Source organism: Peromyscus maniculatus, chromosome 16 (genome assembly GCF_049852395.1).
Source record: "Peromyscus maniculatus bairdii isolate BWxNUB_F1_BW_parent chromosome 16, HU_Pman_BW_mat_3.1, whole genome shotgun sequence".
NCBI classification, from domain to species: Eukaryota; Metazoa; Chordata; class Mammalia; order Rodentia; family Cricetidae; genus Peromyscus; species Peromyscus maniculatus.
Window position 1 is genome coordinate 28,825,138 of NC_134867.1, and position 19,907 is coordinate 28,845,044.

The 19,907-nt window shown below is 37.6% G+C and overlaps 1 protein-coding gene and 1 pseudogene across 2 annotated transcripts in view; one reads left to right on the top strand and one right to left on the bottom strand.

Annotated features, from left to right (window-relative positions):
• Nucleotides 1-19,907, top strand: part of Nkain2 (sodium/potassium transporting ATPase interacting 2) — a 1,058,393-nt gene that overhangs the window by 970,824 nt on the left and 67,662 nt on the right. The gene's annotated exons all lie outside the window — the stretch shown is intronic.
• Nucleotides 1-19,907, bottom strand: part of LOC121823251 (small ribosomal subunit protein eS1 pseudogene) — a 113,205-nt pseudogene that overhangs the window by 92,636 nt on the left and 662 nt on the right.

Sequence of the window (19,907 nt, forward strand, 5' to 3'; positions counted from 1 at the left end):
TAGAACCAATGAGAAGGCAGAACAGAAAGACTATTTAAACACAGACAAACAGGAAGTAGCTCTCTCGCGGGGAAGTTAGGAGCACTGCAGGAGGTAAGATTTTATCTCTGAGCTCTGACCTCTCGGCTTTCTCTTTTACATTGGCTCTGTGTTTCTTATTTTAATAAGACGATTGGTTACATCTACACTTTCTGGTATCTTTAAAGCATGCAGTAATTTTACAACCTGGAGCAAGAGAAAAAAGTCAAGGGAGTCGGGTTTCCACATACACACAAAAGCTAAGAGACAGGATACTGGATTCCTTGAGGTTTAATAGGTCAAAGGGTAGGTCCAGATCCTGGAGGAAGACCTACCTTCATAGTTTAAATTGTCAAGAAGTTTTCTTTTTAAAGACATAGGTCCCAAAAGAGTGGATAATTCTATTTTGTATGTTATATACTTACTGTTATCTGTTTATATTTCACACATTATACATTTTACATACATAAGTCTTCAAAAGTAAATGTGCCCAGAAGAGGTAGATCTGGGCCTAGAGTCAGGAGGAACCTTTATGTTTAAAGACTGGTCAAGCAGAGAAGGATAGCAAGCCCTGTAGGTCAGTCAGAATCTAGTTTTATATTTTTCTTGGAAACAATAACAGGCATGAGAGGGTTAATTCTTTAATAATTCTGCTTTGCAGCCTGCAACCCATCAGGTTTATTAACAAACAGAATGAACTTAACTAGCACCCCATCCAAAGTGGTGGTGTTTTCTCTCTCTCTCTCTCTCTCTCTCTCTCTCTCTCTGTATGTGTGTGTATATTGTTGTGTGTGTGTGCATGCGTGTGTGTATGTGTGTATGGTTGTGTGTGTGTATGTGTGTATGGTTGTGTGTGTGTGTGTGTGTGTATATGTGTGTATGGTTGCGTGTATGTGCATGTGTGCCAGAAACCTTATGGGTAATGAGGCTGGTGAGACTTTATGGTAGTGGTCGCTCAACAGCTAAGGACACCGCTTGCTCAGGACCAAGTACAATCCCATAGTGGCTCACAACCACCCATAAACCCAGGTCCATAGGAGACCAAACTCCCTTTCATGAGCACCTTTTGTGGCCACCTTTTGTGGGCACCAGACATGCATGTCCTTCACAGGCATACATGCAGACAGAAACACCCATAACCACAAAATAAACAAATACATTTTTATTGAATTTGCTGAATTTTTAAAAATCTTATGGGTAAAGGAAGGGGGTTAAAAACAAACCTTCCTGTAAACACATGCAGAAATATCATTATACAGGAAATGTGCAGTTTTATTCTTCCATTCACACCTTTCAACTAAAAGGCAAAGGCAGTCACAGTCAGCTACACAGGCCATGTCCTCCCGGTTCTCCTTACAAAGTGTTGGATAAAGAAAAGAAAGCTGAGATGTTGCTCTCGGGACAGCATGGCAATTAGCCTCAGGCATTCCCAGGAATAATTTATAAATCTTAATATTTCATGTCTCTTTCTTTGCATGCACTTGCCAGTCTCTGATTCTATAATTCCCTAATACACATTATAGGCATCGAGAAGTGCGCTTTTCTTCTTCCTGTTGCCAAGGTACCTTTTTTCTCCTTCCTTCCTTCCTTCCTTCCTTCCTTCCTTCCTTCCTTCCTTCCTTCCTTCCCCCTTCCTTCCTTCCTTTCTTCTCCCCTTCCTTTCTTTCTTCTTCTTCCCCCTCTCTCCTTTCTTCTTTCCATGACCTTTTTTGATTTATTCTCAATGCTGAATGTGATCAAAGTTTTTGGTTATCTAAATGATATATTGGTGTGTGGGGGTATGTATATATGTGTATGCTTATGTATTTGGGTGTGGGAGTTTATAACAACTCATCAGTTTTAAAGGATAACCATTCCAAGGACTCTAACGATTTTCAGCGTCTATGTAATAACTCCTTGGCAGTGTTGGCGGGAGCCCCAGGTCAACAGGGCCCATATACACATTCTTACCTACATGCAAGGCAGGTTGAACAAAGAACATATAGCTGAGCATGCTTACCCTGAACATAGAACCATACCCTGCTTAAGAAATAAATGGATCCCAATTGTAAAACTCATTTACAAAATTAATTCTGACATGCTAGAAATTGTTTGAGTCCATGATAGACCAGACACCAACAAAATGAAAAGAAAAACTGAACTGTTGGGTGATTTCTTCCTTTCTTTACCTCCTGTCTCTTAATGCCCATGTCCAGACATCACTTTAAAATACTTTTTCTCAGGATAGTTTCAATGGAAGAGGTCAGGTGAGGTTACATTCTAAACAGTAAGTCACATTTTATCAGTGAAAAATTCTGTCTTACTTGTCATTTCTTAGTTAATTAAGCTGGCTATCTCCCTAGAGATCTTTCTCATATGAAATTGGAAACTGGCTTCATGTTAGTGATTGTACCAAAATGGATTTGGAAATGTAAAAGTTGCTAATCCTCTTTTAGAAAGGGCAAGTGTTTCGTGTCACCTTGTCTGTTGAAGAAAATCTCTTTCTGAATGAAGGATGAGGTTTGACTAAACCGAGCACTCTGATTATAATAAATCAGGTGGTGCAATAACAGTCCCGCAGACAAAACCTCATAGACTAATCTCTTTAGCACAAAATTGTATCTAGCGAGACGAAAGCCCTAACAAGGATGTGACTTCTGTCACTTTAGCTTTCCATGCATGCCATTGGCACTAGGATTTCTTCTCGTACACCTATTACCAGTTCAGCCCAGAGGAAGGCAGTTTATTATACGATTAGGGTCTATATAGGAACCACAAAGGGCATAAAGCGTGAAAGGATCTATGTCATGAGTCCAGATGCTTACAGATCTCAGACTGCTCAAAGAAAGCAGAAGAAAGTAATTGCATGGTCGTGACAGAGTAAAGGAATGAGGGGAACTCAGAAGAAATTTAAATTACTTATTGTTTCCTTCTAGGTGTGACTGAGGTTAGTGGAGTGAATTAAATAAAAAAAAAAAATTAAAGACATATATCAGTAAACACTTCCTACTTGTGAGTTGTTTAATGATATTGTCCCAAAGGAAGATGTAGAAGTCTTATCTGCTTGATTTTTTCAAACAGGAAAATACATATTTAAAAAATACACTATAAAAGAAAATCCCCTACCAGTTCTCAAGCGGTGAATTACTGAGTATAATCTGATATTTCTCAGCTCTGATTTCCAAGTCTTTATTGCCAAATGTTCCTTGGGGGCTTAATTTTTCAAACTTCTTATTAGACCGCTTCTATGACACCCCTGTACCATGAGGATGCTCCAGCAAACTGAGTATACAATTGTGCTATGCATTTATCGAAGTGTTTGCTGAGAACATGGGCAGCTAAAGTCATTTGCAGTGACCACAGTCAGTATTTATGTTTATAACTGCAGTTAATATAAAACTCAACATAGCAAACAAAGTTCTGAAGAATGCCACCAGCAAATAGAACTAATTGGCAGAGTGAATTCCTTGTCTCGTTTGATTTCTCATCAGAGCCTTTAATTCGTTAAACTGAAATTTATTGAGAATCCCATTTTCTGGTCACTGAGTAAACTGGAGATAAAATAAGAACATGTTAAAGAATAATTTTCTAGCCTCTTTGGAGTGCATACTGGATAAAGACTCTCTTCTTGCCTGTTTCTCACTCTGGTATCTAATTCAGTGTCTGGCACATGCATTTTACTAAATTAAACAATAAATATCCAAACCCAAGACTACCAAATTTGGTACCTACTCTCAAGTCTCATAAATTCATTTTGTCTTTCTTTCAGTGTACTATGCATTATGGCCAACTGGATCCCAGGTTTCATTTTTCCCAAATTTGCAAGATGTCTGATTCCTGCAAAAGAATTAGATTATGCATTTTGCATCTTATTCATCTGAACATGATCAAAAATCAGACTATTTCCATCCATTTATGAAATTATAGCTATTCTGTAACAAGAGGAGACAGGGCAGGGATAAGAACTTTGAGCTAAGTGTAGACCCGCTTAGAGATAGATGCCTGCTGTAAAAATAAGCATGCTTCTCCAGGACACAATTTACATTTTCCAAAGCAGCAAAGCGTGACAGACTGTAGTCATCAGAAGGTGATTGTTACTATGGAGGAGGGCATCCTGGGGCATGTGTGTTTGTGTAGGGTTGTCTGGGAATGAACTGATCTAATGAAAAGTGAGTTTTTATATTCAGAATATAAAATATGACAACACACTAAATTAAATAGATGTGAATGCTTTTAAACAGCTTGATCTCAAATTTCAATGTTATTTGGACGTGTCATTGAGGTTAAGAATAAAATACCCAATACTTCAATATAAGTGCCAATATAGTATTTATTGAATGGTTAACAACAAATTACTGCTGCTCTGTGAGATACCTTTTTAAATGACAATAGAATAGTATACATGAGAATAGAATAGTATAAATGAAAATATGATTGCCTCCTCTCTGAATTCCCTACTGTGGGCAATCATATCAGTAAATTAAACTGGTAAAATGACATTAAGATCACATCCTGAAATTTCAGTTATTGTGTTTTCAATCAATATAAGTCCAACACAATGTTACTGACTTAAATAGGTAACAAAAACCGTTCAATTTCATATTCTAACCTGCTTTAGTTAGACAAAATATTTCTAAGCCACGAATTCCTATCAAAGTTTAGAAAGTGGTCTGTTTTTGGTCTGTTCTTCCATCACTCAGAAATACAGAGTTTTCACTTCCTTAAAACTTTTGTTCCCATTATAATTTATCAGTGGACACTGTACATACAGAGAGAGAGAGAGAGAGAGAGAGAGAGAGAGAGAGAGAGAGAGAGAGAAGGAGAGGGAGGGAGATAACTGTGATAACACCACAGTAAAAGTAAAATTATTTATAATGCAGTTAATAATTATGCTGCTTTAGTAAAGTGACAGTGGTAGGTTTTCCTGTAAGATCCATGGCATTACTAGCTATAGGTAGTTAATTAGGTTTCTAACACCAGGCATGGTTTCCCTCCTGTCGGAGGGAAACCTTACATCAAATTAGAGAACTGTTGCTTACTTCCAATGTGTACATGTACCCCCCTTAGGATTATTGTGCTGAGCTAGTTGTTACTGTGGTTCATAAACATCATAGCTGGGTGGGACTGTTGGTGGCTTCCCTCCCTTGGCTTACATGACTCTTTCCAGTACCATAAAAGCTAGTCCTCAAGGAAGAGACTTTCAGGTCCAAGCCAGCTCTAGGTCCTGTGTCCAAAGTTCATGGTGTTTTCAGCAATAAGGGCTTACCTTCAACATCTTGGAGACAACCAGTGGCAAAAATAATAGCCTATATTTCTTTGGGAGTAGCTTGCACTCCCTTGACCAGCAACTCAAAGGGGGTTTTCTCATGCCTGACCCTGGGATCTTTATTAGGAAGTCTGTGCCTGGTAGAGGGAGAATTATCAGCCCAAGTAGGAAAACTTCATTTAAACTATCTATATAGTATACATGGGTGTACTTACATATGTTAAATGTAATAATAGACTCAATTCTTCATGGCTATTTCAGACACTGATAGTAGTATTTTACTCTTGTCTGTTCTTCTCCTTGTATTGACCACCTCCTCCTTATGCAATTAAGGTCCCTCCCATTCCATTTTTCCAATTTTCTTCTTCCAATAATGTGTTCTAAAACCTGACCCCTAGCTGATGTGCCTACTTTGGTAGGTTTTGGAAGAGTGGGTTCACTGGGTACGGATCCTGAAGGTTGTAACTACCTCTCATGCTAGTCTACTCTCTCTCTTGATTCCTGGTCCAACCACCATGCAAGGCACTCTGCCATGCATTCTTACGACCGCAGGGCCACTTTGACATCCTTCACTCTGATGGCCTGCAGCGCCTCTGCAAGCCAAAGGGACACTGCCAATCAGGTTGCTTGTCATACTAATCAAAGGGTGACTGTAGTAGAAAAACTGGTACCGAGAAGTGGGGTTCTTGGTGTGATAACCCTGTCATTGTTTAAGCATTTGGAACTAGTTGAAGAGAGGAATTTGTGAAGTTTGGAGATGCAGGTTAGGAAAGCTCTAGAATGGAGCAGAGCTTAACGACCCATTCTAGTGGGGTCTTCTAAGACAAGAATGTTGATAGAAATGCAGAAAATAAAAACGACACCCATGATGTTTCAGATGGGAATGAGAAGCCTATCAAGCACAGGGATTGGAACTATTTCTGTTATATTCTGACAAAGATTTTGTTTACTGTCTGCTCATGCCCTAAAATTTGGGTTAAGGCTGAATTCAAAAGTAACCAACTGTTTTAATTCACAAAGGAAATTTTAAGACAGTCTACTGGATGTCAACATGTAGAAGGCTGCAAATAGATCCATATCTGTCACTGTGCACAAAACTTAAGTCTAAGTGGATCAAAGGCCTCAACATAAATCCAGTTACTCTGAACCTGATAGAAGAGAAAGTAGAAAGTAGTCTTGGATGCATTGGCATAGGAGATCACTTCCTAAATATAACACCAGTAGCACAGACACTGAGAGAAATTAATAATTGGGACCTCCTGAAACTGAGAAGCTTTTGTAGGGCAAAGGACATGGTCAACAAGACAAAATGACAACCTACAGAATGGGAAAAGATCTTCACCAACCCCACATCTGACAGAGGGTTGATATCCAGAACATATAAAGAACTCAAGAAATTAGACATCAAAACGACCAACAGTCCAATTATAAAATGAGCTATAGAGATAAATAGAGAATTCTCAACAGAAGAAACTCAAATGGCTGAAAGACATTTAAGGAATTGTTCAACATCCTCAGTTGTCAGGGAAATGCAAATCAAATCGATTATGAGATACCATCTTACACCTGTCAGAATAGCTATGATCAAAAACACTGAAGACAGCTTATGTTGGAGAGGATGTGGAGCAAGGGCAACACTCTTCCACTGTTGGTCGGAATGCAAACTTGTACAGCCACTATTGGTGAAATTATTAAGGCCATTCCACGTAGTTAAAAGGATATTTATTTAATAGCATAACTTACAAATTAAGGGATAGGTAGGTCACGGGGTCTGGGGAAGGTGTATCGCAATCCAGTGCTGTTCTCTGGAGCTCTGCTCGGTCCACCTCCACTGTTCAGGGTCCCGGCACAGAGAGAGCGCTGGCCCATCCAGATCTTGGGTCTTCAGGTGCCTCCCCTGGCCCGCCTCATAGGAGTGACAGTTGCCCGAGTCTCAATGGGGGTTGGAACTTCCAGATCAAAGCTGGAATGGCTACCCACTACAAGCCACTTTGGAAATTAATAAATTAAAATTAATTTCTTAGGAAATTGGGAATCAACCTCCCTCAAGACCCAGCTATACCACTCTTGGGCATATACCCAAAAAATGCTCAATCATATCACAAGGACACATGCTCAACTATGTTCATATCAGCATTATTTGTAATAGCCAGAACCTGGAAACAACCTAGATGCCCTTCAACTGAAGAATGGATGAATAAAATGTGGTACATATACACAATGGAGACAATCTACACTATAGGTTTATTTTCAATTTAATAAAATCCTGAGATCTATTTCTAAATGTGTCCATATTCTAAATTGTGAAGACCTGAGGCTTGAGGTGTTATTGTCAGTGTTTAAGGAGGAATGTGATAACCCTACAGGTGCTGTAGTGGCACACATATATTGGTGGTAACCAGCATCTCTAATGTACTTAAAACCTGCTCAAAAACAGAAAAGCTTTGCCCGGTACTAAAAACCTGGCCAAGTACCCAGTGATAGTGAAGTTATGGGTCTTGGAGAAGACCTTCAACTACCACTTTAGTAAACCAGCATAATCTCAAACAACAATCTAAACATTTTTCCTTATGCACACAGATAATAGTAGTTCTTGCGCTCATCAAGGAAACTTCTCTATGCAAAACACAGAGACCAACACAGAAAACCACAACCAATCAAAATTCAAAGTTATGGAACCCAATTCCAATAGACACATCTACAGAACACTCCAGCACCTAAGACTCGGGGGCTGTCATGGAAGACAGGGTGGGAAGCCTGTAAGAGGCAGATGATCAGAGAGTCTGTAGTGAGATTGTGTTTCCTAGTAATGTCAGAGGCTACACCAACATGACTGACTGCTTAGTATGAACTCAACAATGACAACAGCAATATACTTGCCAACATGGATGAGGAAACCTGTGAGACCTCAATCCTACAGGAAGAATTACAGGCAATTACGAAATTCTGAGTGAGAGAAATAGCTTTCCCCAGGGAAGAGCAGACCAATTGCTTATCTAATACCAAATGGTCAGCCCTGAAAACATACATACAAGTAATATTATACAGACTGAACAAGTTGTATTTTAAAATGTATATATATATACACACATTTATATACAGATTTGGAGGAAGAAAAGGAAAGGTTATATGGGAGGCTTTGGAGAGAAGTAAGGGAAGGGAGAAATGATGTAATTATAATGTAATCTCAAAAACAAAAAGAAAACATTTTAGGAGGAGGAATACAATTCACTTCACAACCAAATTCATGTGAGAGAAAAATAGTCATAAGAGTACATCATTCAAATTACATTGTGATAAATGCAGTCAACTCTAAATACTAGATTTTGATAATTACAGTGAGTTTGTGCATTAGTTCGCTAGATATTTGATTGCTGTTTAGTTTGTGAGAGAAATAAGTTATGAATAAGACCATAAGGGAGTATGATTTAACTTTAAAGGATAGAAATTATGCAGTGAAATTTCAAAAAAGGTAAAAAAAATGATTTCACTTGTCCTTAATGGTATGGAAATAATGAATTATTAGGAAAAATGGGCAAAATTGGTCTGATTAGAGTATAAGCTACGGGAGTGGCTGCCAGCAATAGACATGCCCCATGAGTACAAAGTGCAGATGGATTTAAGAATAGAAAGAGTGCCTACGATTTATTCTAAGGCTGGGAACTTAAATTTTATTGTCAGTAAAAGGTAAGAGAGAAAGTTGTTCTCTTGGTTCCACACCCTATTCATACTGCTCATTTTCTCAAGCTCTGGTGAGCCTAGATGGTGTTTACTAAATGAAATAAAGGAGACACGGGATAAGTCGTGGCACCTCACACGTGAACATTGAAAAGATCTAACCAGTGGGCCCAGAATGTGAATTCATGGTTTCCAGGGTAGGAGTTGTGGGGAGGATAGGGGAGATGGGGTCAAAGACAACAAAATTTCAGTCTGAAGGAGGAAATTAAGGAAATCTATTATACAACATAATATCTACATTTAACCAAACTGTGCTGTATGTGTGGGTGTCACAAAGAGAGAAAATTTTCAGATGTTATCACCACACACACACACACACACACACACACACACACACACACACACACACACGTGAGGCAAAGGATATATTGGGTTAATTTGGCCATTCCACAAAACATTTTAAAACATCATGTGACACCATTAATGTATATAATGCACACAATTTTTATTTATCAATTAACAGAGACAGAGATGGGAAGGTAAATAACTTTTTGCTGTATTATTAAATTTATTTTGCTAGTATTTTGCTGAGGACTTTTGTGTCTATGTTCACTAGTGCTATTGTGTCATAGTTTTCTTATGTGTACTTTTCCTAGCTTTGATATCAAGGCAATGCAGGCCTCCTGAAGTCAGTTTAGAAGTATATCATTTTTATTTTCTAGAAGGATTGGTATTAATTTTTGTTTAAGTGCTCAGTAGAACTCAGCTATGAAATGCTGATGCTCTGGGCATCTTTTTAATAAGAGACTCTTCATGAGTAATCAGTCTCGTTAATCACTATTGACCTGTTCAGATTTTCTATTTATTTTTTGTTGAATTTTGGTATGTCCTGTGTTGCTAGCAATTTATGCATTTGTTTCTTGTGTTTTGATTCTGTTTGTTGTAGTTTTCCCAGGGTCCTTGTGATTCCTTGTATGTCTATGTCCTCAATCACTGTGTACCTCTTTCCCTCCTGATTTTCTTAGTGGATTCTCTCTCTTTATTTTTAGTCTACACCCAAAGTATGTCATTTTGTGTTCATCTAGTCCAAACACAACTTTCAGTTGTGTTTTTTATATTGCTCCTCTTCTCTTTCTATTCCAATCACTGTTATTTCCTCCCACTGAAATATGGCATTTCCTTCTCAAAAAACACTGACAACAGAACAGGCAAATGATTTTGATAGGGTATTACAATTATCGCTTTAAACCTGAGTCAATGTAATGTGCATCACTAGTTCAAGCTGCAAAGGCTCTGGACTCTTCAGCTACTTCTTATTTATTACATTTACAAAAGTCACCAGAAGTATGTCTTACAACTTTCAAATTTGATTATAGTAATTCTACATATTGGTTTCTTCATGTTGGTTCATCTTAGTTTCAGACACCCAGAACCCTTCTTCTAAAAAGCAGTCCATACATTGTAAGAGACAAAGGAATGTAGGCAATCAAAATGGTAAGGAAATAACAACTGCACTTCGGAAGGAGTCAGTACATTACATCCTGGCTTGGGCAGCTGCCTCGTTCTGTTGCTCCCCCTTGCTACAGGAAACCTGTTTCAGGCTTTCAAGTTGACCACTAAACCATCTATTTCTGTATTTATCATAGTTCTTTGAGTCAATACCTCTGAGCCTTCCTAGACAGCTTCTTATCACTTGAAAGTTGACTGTAAATGGATTCTTTTATTTAAGTTACCCAGGAGTCCAAACAGTCAGGAGGAAAACAGGTTGGGAAAAATAAAGTATACTAAGTAAAATTCTATCAACTAAATACTACCGGGGGGGGGGAGGTTTTTTTCTCTTGATTTGTTTTGCTTTAAGGTGAAATTTGGTCTATTGAATGAACTTATCAGCAGGATGCCTAAATGCTTGCAACATTTTGGCCCATCCTTCATTCAAGTTAGCTAGGAATAAAATCCAAATGTATTATCACTTAACCAACCTTCATATCATATTTGAAGAGGTAAATGAAATGTCTGAGCTACTCGGAAGCTTCTACATTAAGTGCAGCCTCAGATCATCATTATTTTCGTAAATGTTTGGATCTCATTGGAACATATAACATTCCTTTCAAATGCCCTGTGCATAGGAAAATGCAAACATTGCATGTTGCATTGGAAAGACTTACTCCTCATCTTTTCAGAGAGAGGTGAATAGCTTGCTGGGATCCCAACGCCTTTATCAAACGAAAGCCCTGGCTTTTCCATCAAAATGCAAAGCGCCCCTGAGTGATTTCTCTGCCTTTACAGACAGACTCAACATTCAAGAAGGAAGCATGTGTTTTGCTCTTTCTTGGCTCCGCTCAATGCCGGTTTTATCAAGCTTCTGCACAGTACTTCTGTCCTAAAAGATGCCTGTGTGACTTGGAAGCCATTCACAGAGTCACACTGGCTCCTCTTATGTCCTGCCAATTAAATTATCTTCTCCAGCTTTTATTCCTGCCAAAGAGGTTCAGACTGAGATAAAGCTACACTCCTCTTCAGCTGTTTTTGAAATAGTGTGGAAGACCTTATGGAGACTAGAGGCATGCAAAAGCATAAATACCTCTTTTCCCCAGCCTTTCCAGGATATAAGTGAATTTCTTTGTAGATGCCTCCCATGGTACACCACCATGCTGACTTTCAAAACTGGAGAGTCTTCTTTAATCTCATGAAATTGAATTATAGCACTCCTCAGAACATGGCAAATGTGAGCTTCCCCTGCCGCTGTGCCCACTGAAGTAGAGTGCAGCGTTGACAAGGGTTCCTAAAATGGTCCTATTGAGGACCCATGGGAGCAGTAATTCACTGCTTTATGTGGTTAGGAAACTGTCCTTATTTGGCTACCCCACTTATGACAACATTACATTTTTATAAGCTATCTATACATTTGCTGTTTTTCATGTTTCATGTCCTAGTTCAACTCAGATGTTTCTTTTCCTACCAAATTGGTTCATTTGATATAAGAAAATTATGTTTATTTTAAAGAAAGAAAAAACACAATGATTGAGCTTTTAATTGAGTTTTCAAAATTTTTTATTGAACATAGTGTTATTTTCATAAAATATATTCTGATGATGGTTTCTTCTCCCTCATCTCCTCCCAGATCCTGTCCACCTCTGCACCCTTCCAACTTCCAACTTCATGCCTTTATATCTCTTAAGAAAACAAGCAGGCAAATAAAAGAAGACAAGCAAAGATAAAACAAAACTCACAGTAACAAAAAAGAAAGAAAGAAAGAAAGAAAGAAAGAAAGAAAGAAAGAAAGAAAGAAAGAAAGAAAGAAAGAAAGAAAGAAAGAAAGACACTAAGAAAGAGCACAAAAAAATAGACACACACCAATAAAAACTCAAAATCAGAAACTATAATATACAAGCAAAAGACAAATAAAGCTTTAAAAAAATGTCCCAACAAACTAATATGAGACAAAAACTAAAATTTTGAAAATGCCACTGGAGTTAACTTTGTGTTAGCCATCTCCTGCTGGGCATGAAGCCCTCCCTGAAGTGTGGTTTGTGTAGCCAGTAAGACTCCCTTGGAGAAAATAATTTTTCCTTTGGAAGAAGTTTTTAATTGGAAATACCTTCTTGGTTGAGGATGGGGACTGGTGTCTAATTTCCCATCTCAGCACTGGGACCCCATCACATCCTGTGCATGCTTTCACAGTCCCTATGAGTTCATACCTCTGTTGATCACCATTGGAGACAGAGGTTTTGTAGCTGGGTTGGTGTTTACTTTTCTCCTTTGGAAGTGTGCAAAGTACCAAGACTCTGGGTAGCAATCAGCTGGACTTCTCTACATTCACTGGGTTGAGTAGGTGTCATCTTCAGCAATAGGGCCTTTCCATCAGTTTGTGGTAAACAACCAATAGCCTTGGCAATAGTCTGACATTTTTACAGGTTCCAATTGGGGTCCCTTTGGCCAACAACTCAATTAGATGTTACCCATTCCTAGCCCTGGAAGCTTCATTTGCTGATGAAAGATGTCCATTTGAGGTTCCAACTACCCTGTAATTTGGCATTTTCATTTAGATCTCTCCTTCATACATGCATATATTTTAGGAAACTTCTACTGCATTAGGTTTTCATACAACCCCCTCAAATGCTGTCCGTCCCTGTATTCCCTCATGTCTCCCTCTCTTACCTCCACCTCCCCACTTATTCTGCCCATTCCTGTACCTACCATAGTCCATTCCTAACTATCTATTCTATTTCCCCTTCCTAGGGAGATTCATGTCTCTCCCCTATTACTTTACACTATACCTAACTGTAAATGGACATTTCCTGTCCCAACTGCCTGTTTCCAAATACCCAGCAGCTGCTTCCCAAATTACCACACAGAGCCTTATATTAATTATGAATGCTTGGCTGAGAGCTTAAGCTTATTGCTAACTAGCTCTTACACTTAAATTAACCCATAATTCTTATCTATGTTTAGACACGTGCCTTGGTACCTTTTCTTGATATGACATTCTCATTTTGCTTCTCTGTGTTTGCCAGTGACTCTCTTACTCTGCCCTTCCTCTTCCCAGAATTCTCCTAGTCTGCCTCTCACACTCAATCTCTTCCTGCCCAGCTATCAGCCGATCAGCTTTTTATTAGCAAATGAGAGTAATACACATTCACGGTGTACAGAAGGCTCAACCCACAGCACCTAACCTTTATGGTTACATAGATTGCAGCTTACTTACCAAAGACTTACTGGCTAACATCAACACACAGCTGAATACATACCTTGTTTTTCTGCATCTGGGATACCTCACTCAAGATGATTTTTTTTCTAGCTTCATGCATTTACCAGATAAATTAACAATTTCATTTTTAATGGCTAAGTAATATTCCATTATATAAATGCACCACATTCTCTTTATATATTCATTCATTCGTAGACATCTAGGTTATCTCCAATTTCTGGCTATTATGAACAGAGCAGCAGTGATCATGGCTTAGCAAGTGTCTCTGTAATAGGATGAAGCATTCTTTGGGTGTATGCACAGAGAATAGTATAGATAGATCTTGAAGCAGATCAATTGCCAATTTCCTAAGGAACTACCACACTTACTTCCATAGAGGTTGCATGAATTTTGATGTCAATCCTCAGTGGAGGAGTGTTCCCCTTACTCCACTTCCTTGCTAGCGTGAACTGCCACTTGTTTTATTGGTCTTGGCCACTCTGGCTGGTGTAAGATGGAATCTCAAAGTAGTTTGAGTTGCATTTCCCTGATGACTAAGGATGTTGAACATTCCTTCAAGTGCCACTCAGCTTTGTGTTTCCTTTTTTTAGAATTCTGTTTAGATCTGCCCAATTTTTTAAATTACATTATTGTTTTCTCGGTGTCCAGTTTTTTTAGTTCATTATAAACTTTGGAGATTAGCCTTCTACCAGATGTGTAGTTAATAGAAATCTTTTTCCATTCTGGAGCCTGCTGTGTTTTTGAAATGATGGTGCCCTTTGCCATAACAGAAGCTTTTTAGTTTCATGAGGTCTCGTTTATTAATTGTTGGTCTTAGTTCCTGTCTTTTCTTGTGCCAAGGTTCAAAACTTTTCTCTGCTTTCTTTTCTATCAAATTCAGTGGACCTGTTTTAAATTGAGGTCTTTGATCTATTTGGACTTGAGTTTTGTGCAGGGTGATAAGTGTGGATCTATTTGGATTCCTCTACATGCAGCTATCCAGTTTGACCAGCACCATTTATTGAAGACACTGTCTTTTTTCCAATCTGTACTTCTGGCATCTTTATCAAAACCAGGTTTCCAAAGGCATGAGGACTTATGTTTGGGTCTTCACTTTGATTCCATTGGTGAACATGTATGGTTTTGTGGCAATACCATGCTGTTTTTATTACTGTAGCTTTGTAGTACAAAAATGGGGGGTGGTGACACCTCCAGCAGTTTTTTTTTTAAATCATTCAGGGTGGTTTTGGCTATCCTAGACTTTTCAGTATTTTCATATATATAAGGAAATTTTCCTTTCAATTTGTGTAAAGAACTGTGTTGGAATTTTGATAGGGATTGCCTTGAATCTGTACATTGCTTTTGGTAGGATGATCAGTTTTACTATATTATCCTATTAATCTATGCGCATGGGAGATCTTTCCATCTTCAGTTATCTTTTTCAATTTTTTTTCCTTCAGTGTCTTAAAGTTGTTATCACACAAGTTTTATACTTGCTTGGTTAGAGTTAACAACAAGGTGTTTTATTTTTTAGTCTATTGTGAAAGGTATTATTTTCCTGATTTCTTTTGCAATCCATTTGTCATTTGTACATAGGAAGGCTAATGATTTTTGTGTGTTAATTTTATATCCTGACACTTTACTGAAAGTGTTTATCAGCTGTAGTAATTTTCCTGGTGGAATTTTGAGTCACTTATGTATGTAATCATATCACCTGCAAATAAAGATACATTGACTTATTCCTTTCCTATTTGTATCCCTTTGATCTTCTTCAGTTGTCTTATCATTCTAGTTATGATATTGAATAAGTATGGAGAGAGTGGGCAACTTTGTCATTTTTCTGATTTTAGTAGAAATGCTTTGAGTTTCTCTCCATTTAGATTGATGTTGGCTGTGGGCTTGCTGTAAATTGCCTCCATTATTATGAAGTATGTTCTTTGTATCCCTAATCTCTCCAGGACTTTTATCATGAAAGGGTGTTAGATTTTGTCAAACGCCTTTTCTACATCTAATCAGATAATCATGTGGGGTTTTTAGTGTTTACATGCTGATTTAGATTTATCAATTTCTGTGTGTTGAACTATACCTGCATCTCTGGAGTAAAGCCTACTTGATCATGGTTGATAACCTTTTAGATATTTTCTTAGTTTGGTTGTTTTTTGTTTTTTGTTTTTTTGGTTTGCAAGTATTTTATTGAGAATTTTTGCATCTATACTTATAGGGGAATTTAGTCTGTGATCTCTTTCTTGTTAAGTCTTTGTGTGATTAAAGTATCAGAATAACTGTGGCAAGAATTGGACAATGTTATTTCTGTTTGTATTTTATGGGATAATTTGAGGGGTAGTTGGAGTTAACTCTTCTTTGAAATTCTGGTAAAATTCCTCATTAAAACATCTGGTCCTTGGCATTTTAGGAGGGGTGGGTTAGAAGGCTTTTAATTACTGCTTCTGTTTCACTAGTGGTTATAAATCTGTTTGAATTGCTTATCTCTTCTTGATTTAACTTTAGTAGGTGGTATATATCAAGAAAATTATCCATTTATTTTGGATTTTGCAATGTGGTGAAATACAGTCTTTCTAAGTATGTCCTTATGATTCTTTGGATTGCTCAGTGTTATATCCAACTTTCATCTCTAATTCTGTTAATTTGGATATTCTCTCTCCACCTTTTGGCTAATTTGGATAAGGGTTTGTCAAGTCTTATTGATTTTCTCAAAGAACCAAATCCTTGTTTCACTGATTATTTATATCTGTTCCTTTGTTTTTGTTTTGTTGATTGCAGCCCTGAGTTTGATTATTTCTTGCTTTTTAGATATTATTTCTTCTTTTTGGTCCAGAGCTTTCAGGTGTGCTGTTAAGTTATTAAAATGGATCTCTTCAAAATTTTTATGCAGGCACTTACTGCTATGAACTTGACTCTTGGAAGCAACTTCATTGTGTCTCATAAGTTTGGATATATTGTGTTTTTATTTTCATTCACTTCTAAAAAGGTTTTAATTTTTGTCTTGACCCATTTTTCATTCAGTGATGAGTTGTTCGGTTTCCATGAGTTTGTATGCCTTCTGCTGTAGCTGATAATGCACCTTGAACTCATGGTGGTCAGATAGGATGCAGAGTGTTCTTTCAATTTTCTTGTGTCTATACAGCCTTGTTTTGTATCCAAGTATGCAATCAGTTTTGGAGAAAGTTCCATGAGTGGATGAGATGAAGGTCTATTCCTTTATGTTAGAGTGAAATAGTCTGTAAATATCTGTTAAGTACTTTTAGCTTTTGATGTTATTTAACACCAGCATTTCTTTGTTTAACATTTGTCTGGATGGCCTTCCTATTGATTGATAAAGTATGGAGTGTTGAAATCAACCACAATCACTGTGTGGTGGTTAGTATGTGATTTTTAGCTGTAATAATGTTTCTTTTATAAACTTGCATCCCTTTACTTTGGTGCAGAGATGTTCAGAATTGCAATATCTTCTTGGTGTATATAGTTCCTTTGATAAGCATGAAGTGCCTTTTCCTATCTATTCTGATTGGTTTTGGTTTGAAGTCTATTTTGTTAGATAATAAAATGGCTACACTAAATTACTTCTTGGGTCCATTTTCTTGGAATATCGTTTTCCATTCATTTACCCGTAGGTGATATCTATTATTTATATTAAGGTATGTTTCTTGCATGAAGTAGAAAGGTGGATCCTGTTTTCAAATCCAATCTGTTAGTCTATGACTTTTTATTGGGGGAATTGAGATAATTGACATTGAGAGCTATCAATGAGCAGTGTTTGTTGATTACCATTATTTTATTGTGGTAGTGTGGGTTTGTTGTTTTTTGTTTTGTTTTGTTTTGTTTTTCTTTTCCCTCTTTTGATTTTTGAGGTCTGAGATTATTTATTCCTTGTGTTTTCTTGGGTGTGGTTAGCCTCTTCAGGTTAAAGTTTTCCTTCCAGCACCTTCTATAGAGTTGGATTTTGAGAAAGATACTGCTTAAATTTTGTTTTATTGTGGAATGTTTTTCTTTCTTCATCTATTGTGATTGAAAGTTTTGCTGGATATGGTAGTTTGGACTGGCATCTATGGTCTCTTAGAGTTTGTAGAACATCCGCCCAAGCTCTTTTGGCTTTTATAGTTAGGGGTTATTCTAATATATAGTTGTTTATTTGTTACTTGGTCTTTTCCCCTTGCAGCTTTTAATATTCTTTCTTTCTTCTGTACGTTTAGTATTTTGATTATTATGTGCCATGTGGAATTTCTTTTCTGGCCCAGTCTTTGTGGTCTTCTGTATGCTTCTTGTACCTTTTTTAGGTTAGAGAAATTTTCTTCTTTCATTTTGTTGAAAATATTTCCTGTACCATTGACCTGTGTTTCTTCTACTTCCTATATCCTCATTATTCACAAATTTTGTCTGTTCATAGTGTCACAGATTTTCTTAATGTTTTGTGGCTGAATATTTTTAGATTTAACATTTTCTTTGACTGAGGTATCCATTTCTTCTATCTTGTCTTCAATGTCAATTATTTCTGGGCTCTAGTGGAGACTGTTCTTGATTGTGTTTTTACACTGGCATCTAGACACATGGGTTTGGGCTCATTTAATTCCAGATGCCTTAGTTTCTGTTGTCCTCTCTGGTTCTTGGGAGACTGTGGTGGCTATGTGTTGCCTGATAGGGAATGCTTCCGAGATCTTTCCAGATGTGGTCCGTAGGGGTCCTGTGTAAAATGTGTTTCTAGATACTGAGAGCTGACACTATGGAATGAAGATTGGCTAGAAGAGGAGAGAGGTTCATGAGAGGAAGGAAAACTGGTTTTGCTACCACTATCTGAATAGACCCACGGAATGGGAGGCCATAGCTGATGGTGTGATACAGAGCTGGGGATAAGAATGGGAGGATGAATGTCACTTGATTCCATGGCTTGCCAGGGAGTGCCTCCAGGAGTTGGTATCTGAAACAAAGAAATGGGATGGTAGAGGAAAGCTGTAAGAGAAGATCTTCTTGATCTACTGGGAACAGAGAGAAGACTCGAAAGGAGGTGTAATTGGAAGAGAGGAAAAAGAATGAAACCACCTGTGATCAGCAGGTTTCCAGGGAGTGCCTGGTCCTTATGTCTGCTTGGTTGTGGTCAACCTCTTCAGATTGAAGTTGTCCTTCTAGTTACTTCAATAGAGCTAGATTTGTAGATGGATACTGTTTAAATTTGTCTTTATTATGGAATGCCTTTCTTTTTCCATCAATTGTGATCAATAGTTTTGCTGGGTGTAGTAGTCTGGGATGGGTCTGTGGTCTCTTAGAGTTTCTAGAACATCTAGCCAGGCCCTCCTGGATTTTAGTCTCCATCAAGAAGTTGGGTGTTTTTCTATTCAGTCTGCCTTTAAATATCTTTCTTTGTTCTGTACATTTAATGTTTTGATTATTACATCTCAGATGGAATTTATTTTCTAGTTCATTCTACTTGGCCTTCTATATGCTGCTTTGTACCTTGATAGGCACCTCCTTCTTTAGGTTAGGGAAAGTTTCTTCTCTAATTTTGTTGAAAATATTTTCTATGCCTTTGACCTGGGTTTCTTCTCCTTCCTCTATTCCTATTATTCATAGATTTGGTATTTTCACAGCATCCCAGATTCCCTGAATGTTTTGTGCCTGGATTTTTTTTTGTATTTTTTAAATTTCCTTTTTAGATTTAATACTTTCTATTACTGCAATACCCATTTCCATTTCTTCTATCTTGTTTTCAACACCTAAGATCCTCTTTTTCATGTCTTTTACTTTGTTGGTGAGAATTACCTCAGAGGTTTTTGTTTCACTTCCTTCATTCAATTTTATCTTAGTTTGGGTTTTCTTTAGTTACTCTATTTCTACTTTTATATCTTGAACTGTTTTCATTATTTCATTTCATTGTTTGTGTTTTCACAGGCTTCATTAAGGTATTTATTCATACCCTCTTTAAGGCTAAGAATATATTCATACTTGCTATTTTGAAGTCTTTGTCTTGTGCTTCTGTTATATTTCTCACAGTCTACTAGTAGGATTACGGGGTCTGATGGAGACACATTTTCCTGGCTGTTACTGTGTTTTTACAGTGGTTTCTGGGCATCTGAGGTTGAGGTGGTTTTAGGTGTTGATATTTGGTCTTATCTTTGTTGGGTGGGTATTGTTGGTTTTGGTGGCACTTTCTGTGTCTTAGGGCAGTGTGATATGTGAGAGTTTCCTGATAGGCACTGCTTCTTTGGGTAGGTGTGTGGCAGAGAGGAATAGAGGCAAGCTAGCAGAAGAGGCTTTGAGAGGCTTCAG